Genomic DNA, 18,518 nt, shown 5'->3' on the forward strand with positions numbered 1-18,518 from the left:
TTGGGATATCGGCCCTGGTAAGTGGGGGACATCTTTTGCCTAAGTCAAGTGGGCGCCAGTGATTGGCCGTTCTTTCCTTTGCCACCATACTCATTATTGTAAATTAATAAAGCTGACCTATTATTTTTGAACCGCGTTAACTAGGTTTGTGTCTATATTTTGAAAAATATGGTTTTAAAGAACTTATGGTCACATCCATCATCTGATGATAGAGAGTTTAAGAAGATAGAAATGATAAATAATTTTCAGAGACATCACAGAAATTGGGCACAAGCTGTTTTTTTTGGCATGACTTCACACTTAAGATACTTAGCAAATAAAAGTCTCTTTCACACAAGTTGAAACTGAATTTTTTTTTTCAAAAATTTCTAAAAGTTATTTTAAAAAAAAACGTTCATTGTAGGAGACAGTAAATCTGGGTGATTCTGTTGGCATGGGAAATGTAGGAGGAAGGATTCAGTTTCATACATCTAAATAAAATAACAATATTTGCTCTGTGTAGTGTTGTACTTCAAAGTTATCTTTTTCCAAAGTGTGTTCTGCTCATTTCACAATACACAATGTAAGCGATATCTAGATCTATAGCCCCTCTGTATTGCCTCCAGTGGATTTTTGCAGTTTCCTTATTTAGAAATAAAATAACGGACGTCCCTGAATGGTGTGATTGTGCTAAGAGATATAAAATATCAATCAAATGCTCTACTGTTCCTTATGTAAATCCTTAAAAATTAGAGATGAACGGGTTTGGTTTCCTGGAAACCGAACCCACCCGAAAGTAATGGTTACGAGTAGATCAGGGTCCTAGCTCAGTTCTTCACACCCAACAAAGTAAAACATCATCTTCCCGGCGTCGGATCTCTTGTGCTTTGGGTCCAGATTGCTTGGTTTCGGATCCAATCAGCGGCCGCTACAATGGTAACAGGCCACTGATTGGTCTGAGAATGGCTGTCTCTCAGCCAGTCAGGAAGTGCTGATTGAAAGACAGCCATTCTCAGCTAACCAGCGGCCTGTTACAATGGTAGCAGCCATTGATTGGATCAGATACAAGCGTGCTGAGATCCGTGCAGGTTTGTGTGTGTGGTTGTGCTTTGAGGGTCCCCTTCCTCAAAGCACAACCAGCACTGGGCTTTTTGGAGCTGGTCCTGGTTGTGAAAATACAGGGGGAAAAATTATGCAAGGGTCCCCCCTGTATTTTCAACAACAAGCACTGGGCTCCTGAGCCAGTCCTGGTTGTGAAAATATGGGGGAAAATTACGTAGGGGTCCCTCATATTTAACACAACCAGCACCTGGCTCTTTCTAGCGGAGATGTAATGCCACAGCCAGGGGACATGCTTATATTGGTTCCCCTGGCCGAATTGGGGTTTTGGGGTGCAACATTTTGGGCACCCCCGTGCAGCCTTCAGACAGTCCCCCAAAGGTAATCTGTGTCAAAAAATGTTTTATAAAAAATTAAGGGCACCCAAAAGGGGAAAAAAAAAAAAAGTTGTGGTACAAACTTAAAAAATAGCGAACTTTACTCTGGGGGGTCCCCAAGTATGCCCCAAGTGTTTTTTTGATTGCAGGTGTTTGCGGCAGGAGGGTTTTTCACGATTTTTTAAAGTCACTTTAGCAACTTTAAAGTATGCTGAACCCCATTTTCAAGTACCCCAAATTTGATGCCCATAGTTGTTTTGCCCCCAAAAAACTTCTAAATGCTCTTCTGCATCACCTTATGCAAAGCTGCATTTATGCACCTGCTGCGGCTATTAGAAACCCCGACTTCCTTCAGTAGTTAAAAATGGGGGTACCCATATTGATCCCCCATATCTACACATCTTTAGGGGGTCCCTAGAATATTTCCCAAAAATTTTCGTTTTTTTTAACCTGTAAAAAAATTTGTAAAAATTTACAAAAGAAATGACATAAGGTCCCCCCCCAAAAGCCAAACCAGCCCCAGGCTTGCCAGCCAGTGGTGGTTTCTAAAAATACGGGGACCAAAATGTGTAGGGTTCCACCGTATTTTAGAAACCAACACCAGGCTGCAGGGACTAGTGCTGGTTTTAAATATAGGGGGCAAAAAAGACGTGGGGTACCCCCTATATTTAAGACCAGCACCAGACCCAACCGACTGGGGTGTAATGCCACAGCCCGGAGACCCAATCACCGGGGCTCCAGGTCCAAAGCATTACATCCCAAGTCGGTCAGCGCAAGCCGAGTCGGTGACCCCCCAAAAAAGGGTCCCCCCTCTCCCGAGCACCACAGGCTTATGCTGAAGCCTGGGGCTCATCCCCATACCCCTGGAGCGGTGGGTATGGGGGTAATAGGGGGGCCAAATAATGTAACACTATTGTACTTTACAGTGGAACTACAAGTGCCAGCATGCCTGCCATTTTGCACTTGTGGAACTACAAGTGCCAGCAGACATGCGGCACCTGTAATTTCACTGTAAAATAAATAGTTAAAAAAAGACAAAACACACACATCGTGACAATATAACTTTATTACACACACCTACCCATTCACGCATACTTACCTATACCGGATGAATCTGTCCCCTTCTCCACGTAGAATATCCCAAAAACATTGCCCTGCAAATAAAGATTCATACTCACCTATATCCTGGCGCTGGCCTCCGCAGTAATCCACGTACTTGGCAAAAAACAAAAACGACTACACCATCCACAAACTAGCTATGAGTATGTGTGTTGCAACACATACTCATAGCTCCCCCGAATGCCAGCTGACGGCACATCCACGGAGCTGGCAGTCCCGAGAGCCAATCAGCGGCCGTGCTGACTGTAGAGCGGCCGCTGATTGGCTCCGGCTACTGACAGTTCCCACGTTGGCGAACCACACCAGTGGCTGATGGAATTCGTGCTAAAGGACAAAAATAGGCCATTTTGGTAAACCGATCCACCACCACCCAGATAACTGTACGTCCCTTGGACTCAGGGAGGTCAGTAATAAAATCCATAGAGAGATGGGTCCATGGTTGAGTGGTACTGGGTAATGAATGGAGGGGACCCACTGGAGCATGACGAGGAGATTTATGTTGTACACACTTGAAGCAACAACGTATAAACTCTTGAATATCTTTTTTCATAGAAGGCCACCAATATGACCGTTGAAGGAAAGTGTATATTTTATGGACCCCTGGGTGACCTGAGAACCGTGAATTATGAGCCCAAGAGAGTAGTTTACCTCATAACTCAGGCGCCACCAAAGTCCTCCCAGGAGGTGGATCCGGAGAAATGGAAATTGAAGAAAAGGCCAGAGGATTTATTATAGGATACCTTTGATCTTCAATTGTTCTTTCTCCTCCAACATCGAACGAGAAAGCACATCAGCCTTCTTATTCAGCGAGCCAGGGCGGTACCTGAGAACAAGATCAAAACGAGAGAAAAAAAGTGCCCAATGAGCTTGTCGTGGGTTTAAACAATGTGCCGATTTTAAGTATAACAGATTTTTATGATCCGTAAAAATGGTGAGTGGATGTTTTGCACCTTCCAGCAAATATCTCCATTCTTCTAAAGCCAATATAATGGCTAAAAGCTCCTGATCCCCAATGGAATAATTACTCTCTGCACTAGAAAATTTTTGTGAAAAAAAACCACAGGCTACTGTTTTCCCATCAGCAGCCACTTGGGCAATATAGCTCCTACTCCATAAGCCGATGCATCCACCTCCAAGATAAATGGTTTCTCAACATCCAGCTGAACCAAAATTGGAGCCGCTGAATATACATCTTTAAGAGTCTGAAAGGCACTGCAGGATTAGCCCCTTTTTTAGTCATGGCTGTAATAGGGAAAACGAAGGTATACCAAGGCGCTTAAATAACACTTGTAATATCTGCAGCTGCAGCAGTTAAAATTAAGGGGAAATTGCAACCCCACACAAAACCATGAATAAACAAGAAAAACTGCGCTAATATACAGACAAATAAAAAAAGTTAATTTATTGGAATAAAAATAAAAATACCAAAAATAAACAAAATATCAAGAAATAAGCATATATATAAATGGTTGATGAAATTAGTGAACCACTAGAAATAACCACAGAATATCTGAAAGTTATGAGAATGAATGAATATCAACAATGATTAATAATAAAAAAGTACATATAAAAAAATGACATACATTGGACAATAAAAAACACGCGTAATTCACAATGAATGTATCTGTACTAAATTGATTCGCTGATATATATAGATGACACAAATATTGCTATATTTGAAGTTATAAAGCAACAGTCATTGTGTGAAAAAAGTTCAGTAGCATCAAATAAAAGCGTTTAGCACACTTAATTAGTAAGTAGCGTAATATTGCAACACTGTAACCGCAAGCCTGCAATTAAGGTATCCTTTTAAGTGTCCACAATGATATGCTGTCTGAGGTTTGTGTTTTTGAGAGGTAATTGATAAGTTGCAAAAGTCACCCCGTCGGGCGCACAATAATGAGAAAAAGAAAATTGTAACACTGACCAGCCTCAAAGTCTCAGACGGCAGCTGATGTAAGTAGCGTAGCTCTCTATCCGGCTGTACGGTGGAAACTATTAGCCGGAGAAGAAGACAGCCTCCGTGTCTCGCAGCTGTAAGAATCGGGTGGTATGGCTCTCTGTCCGGCTGCAGATTAGTGATTAACTGCTGATGATCAGGGCCAGAAAGGATGCAGGAGAATATTGAATGGGTGGATAAGCGCGGCCGCGACTTATCAGATCTCTCTGCACCGATCGCTTGTCGGATCTCCCCACATCAAAATCAAAGGCTGCGGACACTGGCACACTTGCAGGAGCTTGTTACAGGGCAAAACACATATAGTAGATACGGGCAGCTACGCGTTTCATCCCGCCTCAGGACTTTTTCAAGCTGTTGCTTTATAACTTCAAATATAGCAATATTTGTGTCATCAATATATATCAGCGAATCAATTTAGTACAGATACATTCTTTGTGAATTACGCGTGTTTTTTATTGTCCAATGTATGTCATTTTTTTATATGTACTTTTTTATTATTAATCATTGTTGATATTCATTCATTCTCATAACTTTCAGATATTCTGTGGTTATTTCTAATGGCTGTAATTGGGGCCACAATCGTAGAAAATGCTCTAATAAACTTCCTATAATAGTTAGCAAAACCTAAGAATCTCTGAATAGACTTTAAGGAAGTGGGCAAAACCCAGTCTTATATGGCCTTAAGTTTCTCAGGGTCCATCTGAAGTTCGGTACCAGAGATAATATACCCCAAAAAGGGTATGACCGGGACCTCAAAAACACATTTGGAGATCTTACCATAAAGTTTATTGGCCCGGAAGTGACTTAGTACTTCCTTGACATGAATGCGATGGTCAGAGAGACTCCTGGAAACAATTAAAATGTCATCAAGATAAACAATAACAAACTGATAAAGTATATCTCGGAAAATCTCGTTCACAAACTCCTGGAAAACCGCAGGGGCATTACATAAGCCGAAAGGCATAACAAGGTTTTCATAATGACCATCTCGCGTATTAAACGCAGTTTTCCACTCATCACCTTCTTTTATCCTAATCAAATTATAGGCCCCCCTTAAGTCAAGCTTGGTAAACAGTCGTGATCCCTTGACACTATCAAAAAGCTTGGTGATAAGGGGTAATGGATATTTGTTCTTTACCGTAATCTCATTTAGACCTCGAAAGTCAATACAAGGAGTCCATGAGGATTTCATGAGAAGGTCATTCCTTAAACCCCCTCAGTTTGCACCACCTGTTAAGCCTGTTTCTCCTCAGGAGTCTCAAGAGTCTGTAACCATGACATTGGCTGAGTGAGGTGAGTCCCCGGCTCTCTTAGCCAGTAAATACTTCCCCCATAGGTTTCAATGATGGGAATGACTGCTAATAACTAGAGATGAGTGGGTCCAGACCCACCCGAATTTCCAGATCCAAGGCGAGAACTGAGCTCGGTTCGGGTTTTCCCGCCTGACTCGAATCTCAAAATGAGGCAAAACATCATCCTCCCGCTGTCGGTTTCTCGCAGGTTTTGGATTCTGTAAAGGTCCCGGTGATCGGCGCCATTTTCACTCCGGGTGTGGATGTGAACTGAACAGATATGTTGCTATCACTGTCTGTGTCAGTGTGTTGTCCTACTTGTCTTGTCCGGGTCTGAAGGCTGCTGCTGTGTTGTCCATAAAGGGGCTGGGGCTGCAGTATATAAAGCGGGGCTGCAGTGGGTCCTGTCAATCAAGGGGCTCCTGCTGTGTTACACATAAGGGCTGCTGCTGTGTTGCCCTGTCCATCAAGGGGCTAGAGCTGCAGTCCATAAAGGGGTGCTGTGTTGTTCAAGGGGGGTGCTCTGTCAATCAGGGGTGCTCTTCCCCAGTGTAAAAAAAAATAAAAGTGCTTTTTTTTGTGCATTAGCAAGTTAGCTGCGCTATTATTGTTTGGTGACACTGCTGGCCAGTCCGCAGTTTATCGTTCACGTATTTGTGACTCTGCAGGTGGTCTGTCCGCACTTGGCAGGGGAGCTTTGTTGTCAATAAAGAAGGGGTGCTGTCTGTGTTGTTCATCAAAGGGCTGCTGCCTCATTCAGGGGTGCTCTTCCCCAGTATAAAAAAAAAGATTTTTTTTTTGTGTATGTGTGTGCGTTAGCAACTTTGCTGCACTATTATTGTTTGGTGACACTGCTGGCCAGACTGTAGATTATTGTCCATGTATTGTGACACTATAAGTCGTAGCACAGTGTGTTATTCTTATTCATAAAAGATATTGTGAAACTGTAAATGGTAGCGCAGTGTTTTACTCAGAAAAAATCTTGTGACACTGTAAGTGGTTTTGCAGTGTGTTATTCTTATTAATAAATAATCTTGTGACACTAAGTGGCAGCGCAGTGAGTTATTCTAATTCATAAATAATATTGTGATACTGTAAGTTATAGTGCAATGTTTTTCTCAAAAAAAAATCTTGTGACACTGTAAGTGGTAGCATTCTTTTCTTATTCATAAAAAATCTTGTGACACTAAGTGGTAGTGCAGTGTGTTATTCTTTTCTTATTCATAAAAAATCTTGTGATACTAAGTGGTAGCGCAGTGTGTTATTCTTTTCTTATTCAGAAAAATATCTTGTAACACTGTAAGTGATATCGCAGTGTGTTATTCTTATTCATAAATAATTTTGTGACTCTAAGTGGCAGCGCTGTGTTACTCTTTTCTTATTCATAAAAAAATCTTGTGACACTGTAAGTGGCAGCGCAGTGTGTTATTCTTTTGTTATTCATAAAAAATCTTGTGACACTGTAGGTCATTGATACTGTAGTGTAATATTTAAAATTGGTACAAATTGATGTGTGTGCTGTACCCCACTTCATTTGTATTTGTTGATATGGAGAATGATCAGTTAAGAGGAGAGCAGGAACCACATACTAGTGCTGGAGCTGCTGCCAGTGCCACCAGTCATGACGATATTAGTCCATCTACATCACCTACTAAAGCTGATGCCCAAGGGCATACAGGTCTTAAGTCAGGGCATCTAAAATCAAGAACCAATCTTTTACAGTAGTACAGAAAAAAACATCAAAGGGAAAGTTAGCTGCAGAAAGACATAAAATTGGCAATATGCCTTTCACCACATGAAGTGGCAAGGAAAGGCTTAGGCTTTGGCCTTTATTTATGACTGGTGGTTCTGCCTCTTATGATGATGTAAGCACAAGTGAACATGCTGACATAGAAATCGAGGATGCTTCTGTAGAAGTGCACCAGGATGAGCAAGATATTTGTGTAGCTGATGCTAATAAGGATGTTGTTGATGAGGATGTTGCTTGTGTAAATCAGGCACCAGTGGAAGAAACAGTTATTGCCTATGATAAGGAAAAGCACATTGTCATGCCTGGGCACAAGACAAAAAAATCCACTTCTTATAAGTTATATGTGGAATTAGTTCTACCTAAATCCAGACAAGAATTGTCAAGTTTTCTGTTCCTTTGTAAAGCCAGAGTAAGTAGAGGGTAGGAACCTTAACCATCTAGGAATCTCATCCCTGTTCCATCATCTGCAGCGCATCCATCCAAAAAGTTTTTGTGTTTGTGTTGACTCATCTGCATCACCAATGGGTCTTTTGGGAAAGTTTAGTTTCTTCTCGGCAGATGCACTTGCTGGAGAAACTGAAGTCATCGCTGCATCACATGCCACTTGAACTGACAATTTACTTACCGACAGCTCTTTGCATCTCTTCACATCTGTGTCCATTGGGAAGAAAGACCCAATGTATGACTTAAACCTTATATCTTAAATCTTGCATTTGCTCTGTTCAGCTTGTCCACATATCTGTGGTTAAGTGGACGGTGGGTACAATGGCATTTTGGAGGCCACTAATTAAGTTTTTTGGAAAGACCCTGTACAGTTGGGGAATTGCTTTTCTTGTGAAGTGGAATCTTGATGGGATTTGGTTGGGGGACACAGGACCTCAATTAACTCTCTAAAACACACTGCATTATTGGTGGATATTGAACGCACATCTAATACCAGCATAGATGTTATGGCTTCAGTGATGCGCTATACAACTGGGTGACTGCTGTCATACTTGCTCCCCCTTGCAAAGGATTGTTTAACAGTCAATTGTTTTTTAAAGTACTACTAGTAGTCTTCCTGGTCCCCTTCTGGGATGAAAATCCACTCCCAGCAGCAACAGCAGGCATAACGCTCAAGCATTTTTCTGGGGCAAGGACTGATGTGAATGATTTCAATGTTTTTTTGTAAATGCCTTACCTCCTCCTCTCCCCTCCTCCCTCTCAAATTTGCTTCGGAATAAATTTTTTTTATTACATTTACTACTAATCAAATCTTCCTTTCTCTGCCTTCAAATATATACATACTCCAACTCCCTCAGGCCTCTTGAATAATGAAATCATTTGTTTCCTGATTTGCCATGTTGGAAGTTGAAATGCCACTGCTGCTGCAATCTTTGACATGTGGTTGCTGTATGCTAAAAATGTCCAGAAATGTTTATGGCCACAGACAGCATCTCCTGCATGCCCCTTTAATTTAAAAAATAATGTCTCCATAGCCTCTGCGGCCGGTTCGCGCACTGCGATGCATACGCATGGACAGAATGGTATAATCGGCCGATTGCGTGCGTATCAGCAACTGCGATCCAAGCTGAATCAGGCCCAAGGTTTGTAGTATGGTCTATGAGCAGTATTAGAATTACTGATTTGATTTTATCCCCTGATCTGCAGCTTATGGCGTGATATGTTTAGAGATGTCACCCAGCCAAGTGCTTTCAACACGCCCGTTATTTATGTCCTGTGTTCATCTTCTCTCATTGTTTATCACCACACAGAAAACCATAATGAAATACAAGTCCCACGCCCTACTCAAAGCCAATACATATATATCCCAGCCCCTTGTAGTACTTACGCATTCCACCCCCACTGCTTTCTGTCACAAACCTCACTTTATAACTTTATGGTTTTCACATGCGATGAGTTGAAGTGCCCAAAGATATTACAGTGCTTTTTTTTGTGGTGGTCCTCAGGGGTCCAGAAACAGGAATAAATCAGTAAAATCAATTCCGAAATTATTAAAATAAGCATCTCCACACTTATCCAGAGTATGGAAGCTGCTATACATCTATCTTTTATCATCTTGTAACTTTAGAAGAGTACCGTTTTTTTTTTTCATAGAAAAAAAGCACTGGATATAAATGTCTCTATGCCACCTCCAACTGTCAGGCTGTGAGGAGTGTTGTGATTGATAGTGGGAACAAAGGAGGTAGAGTGGAGGAATAAGTAGCATCCTCCTTCCCTTGGATTAATTCTTCAGCTGACAGTCACTGTATTCTGATAAAGACAGCTGCAGGAAAATCACAGCAATATGTATAAACCTTCTATAGTCAGAGGGGTGCCTTGTGTAACACCATGTAATAAGACACCTTCTTAATAAATTATATGAAATAAAGACTCGGAGACATGAGATTTGGCAGAATAATTAGTTAGCAATTTATTAAAATTATCTAATGAATATTAAATTAATCTAACTGATCGAAAGTATGGTGGCAAAGAAGGGACGGCAACATTCAGCTTACTCCAGACATGCAGGACACAGACATGTATACCAAGAAGACACCGCCCAAGGTGCAGCGCACCTAATAACTAAACAACTGTCAACAAAAGGTATCCACTCAACCTTCTAACATGACTACACACCCGGAAGGGTGATGACGCTATCCTTGGCAGGGCGATCCAGCGAACTAACCAGTCAACGAAGATGAGTGCACCCAAAGACAATAATACTACAAACTGAAAGAGATTTTCACACTAAATGGCGACCTGCTGTTCTTTCCCGCCAAAGCGAAGGTCTGGTTACAGAATCATAGCACCGCCACCATACCACAACTAGAACACTGAAGAAATAACCTGGAACAGATCCTCTTCCATCAAATGAACCCCGCCTCTCCTATAAAGATAGGCATGTAGGAAGCGTATCCTTGCTTGCCCAACCACACAACCACCAGCGGCCAACACATGCTTCGCAACTGCTGCATTCACTTTCTTTCTGGCTTCATCAAATGCCCTACCATTCTGCACACCACGCCAGACCAGCCATGGCACAATAAACGACCATATGACCTTACAAGAACGCCATGCTGACGAAATCCTATCAATATCGCCAGTAATGGAGCTCCTCAACTCCAACCCAGTCATTTTACCAAGATCATTTCCACCTAAATGAATCAGCAAAGCCTTGGGAGTCCCAAAATGTTTTGCAGATTCCAAGAGCTTAGGACACAAAGCCTGCCATGACATCCCTCTCACACCAATCCACCTCACACAATCAGACCAAGGAATTGAAGGAGCACCTCAAGCATTCATGAACTTAGCAGCCCAAAAAACATACGAGTGGCCAACAATCCATACTTTGAGAGAATCAAACTTAACACCTAAGGAGGGAGAAAAAGAATGAAAAATAAATGAATTTGCAATTAAACTTAATTAAAAGAGGATCTCCCAAAAAGTAAAATATTGGTGTAACCAGCTGCCAGGCTGAATTTTAGACAAGCTTCAGTGCCAATTCGAAGCAAACATAAAGGGACATGAGGGTAAATGAAGAATAGGAAAAAGAAAAGAAGAAGAAGAGGATGGGAATAGGGAGGAGGTAAATCAGGGAAACACGAATAACTTGGCTGGAGGAAAAAATGAAAAACCTGCTGAGGGACATATAAATTGCAATTATAGTTGCCAATAAGCCAAATTAGGTCCGTCAGTTCAGGCAAAAATAAATGGCCAAATGCCTCCAGACTTCCGCTGCCACAGCGACAAGTAGCTAATCCCCGAGTAGGGTAGACAGAACAAACAAGACACACAAGACCACAAGTTGAGGTAAATAAATAAATAACCGAAACACTGTAAACGCAATTAATGCAGAGGCCGTATGTAACGATGGAGGATTTCCAATGGCCTAAAGCCTTAATTTCGGATACAGCAAATCCTACCGAAGCAACGGAAGTTGCTGCCCTGATACGAAATGAATGCCTACTGGAATCCTGAGGGGAGAGGCCGACACAAGAGACACAACACTTCAAAACCCATCCAAACTGGTATTTCGTCAATGGAGAGCTTTCTTCATGCAAAAGACAGGAGCCCGCAGTAGCCTGACCTCAAGATAATGCTTGGCCAGGGCAATGGTGCAAATACTCAAGTCTTCGGAAGGCAAGAGCAAAATTCAATGGCCCCTACCCAGCTGATAAGTTTTGGAGCGCCTAAGTCTACAAAGCAATGACCTCTTCTCCACCAGAACATCCGTCTGGAGAAGCACAGCATCGGTCCGCTTTGAGGATGCCACCAACTCCAAAATCCGAAAAGCCCCATGAAAGGCCATAGAGAAATCTAGTTTAAACAAAATAACTTCAAAACCCAAATCCGCCACGTCCGTTATGGCCGCGAGGAGTAATGGAAGGAGGGAAATATCAATAGGACATCTCTTGTCGGGTGCAACCGGAACCGAACAAGCCCAACCTTTGAAGGCCTTCTGAATCAGAAAGCTCTTGGTAAGGTCTGGAAGGCTTTTTAACTTACAGAAAAATGAAATACCCACTAAATAACACGAAACCACAGCTCTGGATCTGCCAGAGACATAGAGATGCCAAATAAAAGAAAGCATCAACTGATGCCTGCTCTTACCTCCATGTCTGTGGCTATGGGAATACTCTTCCCACTGTTCCCAAGCATGGCGGTAAACTCTCAGAGTACCCGGGGCAAGAGACTGCTGTGCTAAGCCCTCCATTCTGGCTTGATGACCTGCCAAACATAAGAGGGGCAAAGCACACCAGTAGCATCAGCCTCAGGGGCCAAAGATCGATAACCCGATAGGCAAAGTTCAAAAGACCCAACATCGATTGCACCTGTCGCAAAGAAATTCTATGAGCTGCTAAACATGTAGCATTAGCGTCGCACAATTTCGCCACCTTGTCCTGAGGAAGCCTGCAAACCCCTGCCAGGGTGTCAATCTCGATACCCAAAAACGACAGGCAAGTGAGAGGATCCTCAGTCTTCTCATCAGCAACTGGCACCCCAAAATTGAAAAACAAATCTTGCAGGAAAAACAAAAGAAACGCACAATGGTCCGAATCGGCAGGACCCACGCACATAAAATCATCGCGATAGTGAGCTATCCCGCAAGAAGTCTCCACACACCAATGAAGAAAGGTGCAACATTTTTCAAAAAAGGCACAGGAAACAGAGCATCCCATAGGCAAGCACTTGTCTATGAAATATTCGCCTCCAATGCAAAACCCCATGTACCTGAAGGAGTCAGGATGCAGGGGGAGTAGACGAAAGGCCGATTCCACATCTATCTTAGCCATGAGAGCGCCGGGGCCATATGACCTAACCATCTCCAAAGCATCGTCAAAAGACTGATACACCACCGAACAAAATTCCGGAGGTATAGTATCGTTCACCGATGACCCTGATGGGTATGATAGATGCTGAATGAGCCTAAATATACGAGGAGACTTTTTGGGAACAACTCCCACGGGAGAAAGGATCAAATCCTCCAGTGGAGGTCATTCAAATGGGCCTGACATTCGCCCGAGACTCACTTCCTTCCGAACTTTGGCTTTAAGGACATCAGGCAACTCTCGCGTTGACCGCAGATTCTTTGGGGAACCGACACTAACCTCACCACTAATGGGCAAATGAAAACCTAAAGCGAAACCTGAATGCAAAAACTGTGCATCCTCAAGGTTTGGATACCAACCCGACCATTTGGCTATAGCATCCAAATGCACTGGGGATGATGCTTTACTTAGCATCGGTATTCCCGGGCCTGGAAGACTGCTGTCCAGCCAGCCGGGAACAGATGGACACAGGATGGGCTCCGCCGCAACGCAAACAGAGGTGACGAAAACGACAACGCTGTCCCTGGGTACAAGTGGCATTGTTAAAAGCAAAACATTTACCTTTGTTATGAGTCTGAGCGGAAAAACGTCCCGGGCCCAGCAGATGACGAATAGGGGGAGGGTCGACTGGAAGACGCGTCGGCTGAGTGACCTCTAGCCACACCTCCACATCCTTACCTCCAAACTCAATCACAGGCCAGCCATCCTACTTCTGACAAAACTCTTCATTGTAAGCCCGCCAGGCAAACCCTCGGGAACTGTGCTGCATGCTATTAATCAGGTGCAGATACCTGATAATATTTAAATGCTCCTCAGGACGGGTCATTAAATAGCAAGAGGCAAACATGCAGAAACCCGTGATTTAATTACTAAAGGATTTGAAAGTGTCCAGGCCAACTCCTTCCTTAGTCCTGGCCGCCTTAAAATCCTTTATTGACTTGTCGGTGAGCACAAAAATTACCACGTATAAGCCCATAGTTATCTTACACTTACAGCATGGGCGCAAGCTGAGCAAAACTGCCGTATATTCGCAGCGGACCGTTTAGAACGTTTGCAAGAGGCGTCGCGTGAGCGTGAACGATGACGCTTAGATGACTCATCCCGCCGGTCAGCCTCGCATTTAGCAGCCCGCTTGCGTGCCCTGGCAGACCTGCTTGTATTTGACACCAGCGATGAAGAGGAACAACAGCTGCTACTGTCATCATCATCTATACAAGGAGACCCGCCTGATGTACTCGGCTGCCCATCACACAAAGAATCAGCCGAAGTCACTTCTTTGTCCACAGCCGCATCATCATGACTTTTGCTGGCATCACCATCTGAAAAAGAGGGTAACACAGCATCTGGCACCACAGCCCCCGATGCAGACAAAGGTGCAGAAGAAAGAACAGCTGAATTGGCTGAATCTGGGGAAGGGACCGCTCCTGAGGTACCTTGCGCTACTAATGACCCGAACGCGCACATTGCTGACAAAAATTGCTCTGGCATGGCTACTGGTAATTGAGAGGTAGAAACTGCTGGGGGCGCACAAACTGAAGAACCAGCCGCCAGTTGTGATAAAGAGCCACAAAAGGGGCAAATAATGTGGCCATGGATTACATGAAGTTTATAACCCTTGTAGGATCCCCAGAGCTTATGGGCATCGCAAGAGCATTCAAGCTGGGAGGCCCTACACTGAGACTAGCCCCTTGTGTCTGTGGCCTTCCACTCTGTTGAGCCCCCTGAGCCTGACTATTCACCATAGCAGAGCTGCTGGCAGAGCCCACCTGCAGCAAGCTATGATTCCGATCAGTAAAATAACGTCTAAGCTCCGCCCCCCGAGCAGACTCAGGGAGCTGAGCAGAGCCACCATTTGCAATTGGGGCCTGTGCGCCTCCGCGCCTTCTACTTACCCTGGAGGCCCGAGCTGGGGCTCGAGACTGGACCGGTTAGTACTCGCGGGTGTCCCAGCCACGATCCGCGTGGGGCATGCTCCCGTGCACATCCACGGCTTGCAGTACTGCCACAAGCCGGGACATGTGGGCGGGCAAGCACAGTAGCAGGAGTGCCCTGACCCATCCGCCGACGAGAGCCAGCAGCCACAGTCCCCGGAGGAGACACTACGCTGGACCTTCCAGCGTCAGAGGCCGGCAACGCCACCGCGGGAATGCGCGCCGCGCTCCACGCCCACCTGGGTGTACCAAAACCCCAGCTGAGGCAGCGGATGGCCTTGCGGGGGACCCGGCCCCATCAAGGTAAGGCCGGGGGGGGGTTCTGTGGGCAGCGCGAGTGGGACATGAGGCCAGGGGGACAGAGAAAATAGATGCAGGGAAAGAGAGGACACAAGAGGAGAGGAAAGAAAGGGAATGGAAATAAAAACAGGAGAAAAGAAACAGTGAGGGAGAATATAGTATTAAAGGGCTAATAAAAGAGAGAAAGAAGAAATTTATACTCAAATGCAATAGAGTTTTATACAGCACTTATCTCTCATCAAGACAGGGACAAAAGAGGCTTTGTCTCAGCCCGCACAGCCTCACATACCAAGCTAAAACATACACACCTATCCTAATAGGGCAATTAGATCACATGGTGTTAATCAAGCCAGCCCCCAGACTTGAGGTTTAACCCACTCCGTTCTCATTCAATCACTCTGTTTGTCTTCCTCCTGCAATCAGCGGCGGTTTGGACAGGGTGGCGTGTGCCTCCGGGCTGAAGCCATGATGAGTGTTTTGAGCTGGCATCTAGCCAGCCGTGCATTATTGGATGTGGCCGTTACATCACTGACTGCCTGCATAGCCACGCCATTTACTGATATACTGTATATATTCAAGGGTGTTTCAATAAGTAAGGTAACAAGACCTCTCACGTGTGTAATGTTCTCTATTTCATTGTAATTTACCCCCAGGCCAGAGCAGGTAGACCACTGCTTCCCCTCACGGCCATTAGTCTGGGCCTCATATCAGTTATACTGTCCCAACATCAGATGTAAGATGGCGGGGCTGGCGGACACATGGTCACACATTGAGGTGCGTGGTGTGATCAGATTTCTCAGTCTAAAGGGCACACCAGCAGCTGATTTTCAGCTCCAACTTTTCAAGGTGTACGGTGATAACTCATGTCACTGAAACAGGTTAGGGTTTGGTGCACCACCTCTGATAACAGCAGGACAGATGTTCAAGATGGAGAGCGATCCGGCCGGGAGGATAGACTCATTCGAGTTAGTGATTTCCATCTCTTTGGACCATTGAAGAAGCACCTGGGTGTAAGGCGATACGCAACCGACGGTGAAGGTCAGCAAGCCGTCATGTCCTGGCTTCAGGCGCTTGACACTGATTTATTCTATGTCGGGATAGGTGCCTTGGTGTACCAGTTGAACAAATGCTTAGAGTATTGGGACTCAGTATCGGGACTGGAAAAATAATCTGTACCATACCATACTATTATACGTATATGCATGAGTTGAATAAATTTACACAATGAGACGTTTTGTTACAGTATTTATTAAAGCATCCTTGCATATACAGTTTATACACACACACACACACACACACACACACACACACACACACACACACACACACACACACACACACACACACACACACACACACACACACAGTGTATATACTTCATTTACATATATCAGGTGTCACAATAAGTAGGGACACCCGGTGCAATACCTCCAGATCCCTTGCACCAATGGTGTGCCACGAAGGGTGTGGATTCCTGCCCATGAGGCCACAACTGCCTGATTTGTGCTGTTTTGGGGGAGTGACTGCATGTCATGCCCCCATCTTCGTCATGCTGGGGGCTACCGGGCAACCCATAGCTTGTCGAGACACTGGGGGCGTGGAATGGATGACGTGCATAACCACTTGGTGACACCATGCACGTGGATGACACCAAATTAGTAAAGCAGCTCTGCTATTTTGATGTCACCCCAAGGATGGTGTTACGCAGTGCGGCCTGCACCACGCTAGTGACACCGCGGTATATACCAGTAGAAAAAAAATAACTGCTTTTGCACAATATAAATGGTAATATTCATTTTTTTCTAATTATTTTTTTTAAAACACAATAAGTACTTGGCAACGTCTCAAACCTTACGGGTATTTGTTTCCAGATGAACAGCCAAAGAGCTTATTTGTGAGCTGGCGTCTCCCAGCCTCAATTATTACCATGTTTTATTTGGAAGTGAAATTGTATTTATATGTAAATTATCACTCAGGATTTCCTTTGAGAATTCTAGAATTTCTCCAGAACTCCAAAATGAATCTAAACACACAGCAATCTCTCCCGGCTGTTTTTATAGAGGTGAGCAAATAGGGGGTAAGGCTGCGCTTGTAGAAGGGGATTTCAGTTCTGGACAGATTATTATTCATTGCTGAGCAAGTATATTCCGTAGCACGTTACAATTGGGAACAAACACAGTAATTACATGTCAGTGGGCAGTAATATACAGAGAGGTAAGGGGGCTCTGCTCGCAAGCTTACAATCTATAGAGAAACAGGAGTTCTATGCATGAGGCTAAGGGCGTGATACAGAGATGGACACAAATGGCTTCTCAGCTGCGTTCCCGTACGCAGCGCACCTGTGAAAACATGCAACTGTCACAGCCGCCTTTGTATTGAGGCTCCCACTGCTTCTCAAGTCTGCTGCTTGCGTACCGGGACTCAACTATCGGCGTCACAACGATCGATAATTGACCATCTCAGCAATCCTATGGTTGCGCAGAATTGCTGTGGGAAGAATGGCCGGAGCCATTTTTTACTGCAATCGCAGTCTGCGGCATGTCCCAGAAACGGTTGCGACACACCTGCGTTTCAGCCGCCACTACCCCATTACCTACCACAAACACTCCCTGACTGTCAATCACACTGCGTCCAAATCTTTGCTGCGACCGCCGGCGGTAATGAAACTTGACACATGCACAGTGCGAGTCATATGCATGCGCAGACCAATAATCGCTGAAATGCAAAAACATCGGCATTGCGTCAATCTCTGAATCAGGCCTTAAGTGCTGCATATTGAACTGATATACATCCGACTATCCTGAGACCATGCCAATGTGTCCACCTAGAGTAACATGTCATTATTTCATAACGGAGATGAAGAGTGTTTGCACAGTGTGAAGTGATGAAGTCCTATTGCTTTGTTGCAGAAAATCTTAGTGACACCAACAATTGACATTTTTGAGGATACTAGGAACTTGCTCTTTGTAGCTCTTAACTACAACTTAACTTTCTCCTTAGTTTGGCAGGACAGTTCTTATTAGCTGACTCAGAATGAGGTGTGGCCACCAGAAAATATAGGCGTGGTCTGGAAGGATTTGGGCCTGGTTTTAGCTGATCATGGGAGGGACCTAATCTGTGCTGACAATGTTTTTTTAAACATTAGAAGGTACTGCATATGCTAGCAGTGGCATAGGTTCATCCCAGACGCCCGACGACAAGTTATAATTTGGTGCCCCCCCCCTTGACACAACCGCTGACACTGTAATGTAGCAATTCGCATGCAGACAGGCTATAGATAGAGGAAGGTAGCAGCTGATGGTCTGATATGGAGCTCTCCACTAGTGTATGGTGGCTTCTCAGGTTCCAGGAAGGGGTGCCATGTATTGGGCGGCCGTGACGCCCAATACATGACACTCTGGGTACATAGTTACAGCACTAAGTAGGGTAAATATGTTGT

This window comes from Taudactylus pleione, unplaced genomic scaffold (genome assembly GCF_031769625.1).
Source record: "Taudactylus pleione unplaced genomic scaffold, aTauple2 ptg001086l, whole genome shotgun sequence".
In the NCBI taxonomy this organism is placed as follows: Eukaryota; Metazoa; Chordata; class Amphibia; order Anura; family Myobatrachidae; genus Taudactylus; species Taudactylus pleione.